Below are 1,186 nucleotides of genomic sequence, written 5' to 3' on the forward strand. Positions count from 1 at the left end.
ACACACTGGACCTTTAAAGCAGTTTGCAAGGAAAAAGGTTTGTAAGAAAAAGTCTCAATGGAGTAAACACCTGTTTCTTTTGCCACATGGAAAACTGATTGGTTCCTTGGATTGGTAAAACCGCATAAAAGAGGAACTGAAACCCCTGTGTTTACATCATTATCTAACACATCTTTAATCCAATCATACTTGAATGCAACTGTGGAGTCAGCAGAGGATTCACATTCACACCAGAAGAGAAGAGAAGAGAAGAGAAGAGAAGAGAAGAGAAGAGAAGAGAAAATCATCTACATATATAAAGATGGATGACGTGACTGCTCCCAGAAACTAAAGCTGAAACATCTACATCTACTAGCAGTTGACTTCTGAGGTGGAGACACAATGTCTAAACATTGTATGTCTATGACCTACACATCTATACTGTATAGCTTGTAAAACTGCAGTAGGTCACATATTAGCAGGTTTCTATGAGTGAATCTTTGATTAAATGTTGTACCCATGGACATGAGAGGACCAAATTTGTTCATAATATATTCTGTTATATATAATAATCAGACCACGTGTGTCAGTTCTACATGTCATGTTAAATTACCCACAGCATTCATCCAAATCTTATCCGCTTCTCACATTGATGAAATACATTCGTACCAGAGAGGAATAGTGGTAGAAAAACAAACACTATTTCTAAAGGAATGAATTATCCTGCATCAAAAAACTCTATTACCAAAAAGAAGACATTTTTAAAGGTGGTTGTTCATCCAATTTTATTATTATTATTATTTTATTCTAAATGAAAAACAGTTTTTTGTGAATGCATGTATAAATAGGGTTAGGCACTGGTAGGCGGTTAAAGCTCAAGCTTGAAAGAATCAGGTTAGTAAGTTAGTTCAGCAAGCAAGCTCACGAGTCACCCTGGCAGCATGCAACAGCCTCTGCAGTGTCACATTTACACCGATCAGCCACAACATTCTGACCACCTGGGCACCCTTGTGGTCCTAATGTTCTGCAGCCCCATACCAACAATCTGTGATGCATTGTGTGTTCTGACACCTTTCTATCAGAACCAGCATTAACTGTTTCAGCAGTTTGACCTACAGTAGCTCGTCTGTTGGATCAGACCACACGGGCCAGCCTTCACTCCCCATGTGCACCTATGACCCTTTCTCCGGTTCTTTTCCTTTCTTGG

General features: G+C 39.1%; 1 protein-coding gene across 1 annotated transcript in view; it reads right to left on the minus strand.

Moving 5' to 3' along the window:
* The window catches only part of dlg2 (discs, large homolog 2 (Drosophila)), a gene marked incomplete in the record, with an annotated part of 110,841 nt that overhangs the window by 24,393 nt on the left and 85,262 nt on the right, over positions 1-1,186 (minus strand).

This window comes from Morone saxatilis, unplaced genomic scaffold, assembly GCF_004916995.1.
Source record: "Morone saxatilis isolate NCDOM2014 unplaced genomic scaffold, NCSU_SB_2.0 Contig20, whole genome shotgun sequence".
Lineage (NCBI taxonomy): Eukaryota > Metazoa > Chordata > Actinopteri > Moronidae > Morone > Morone saxatilis.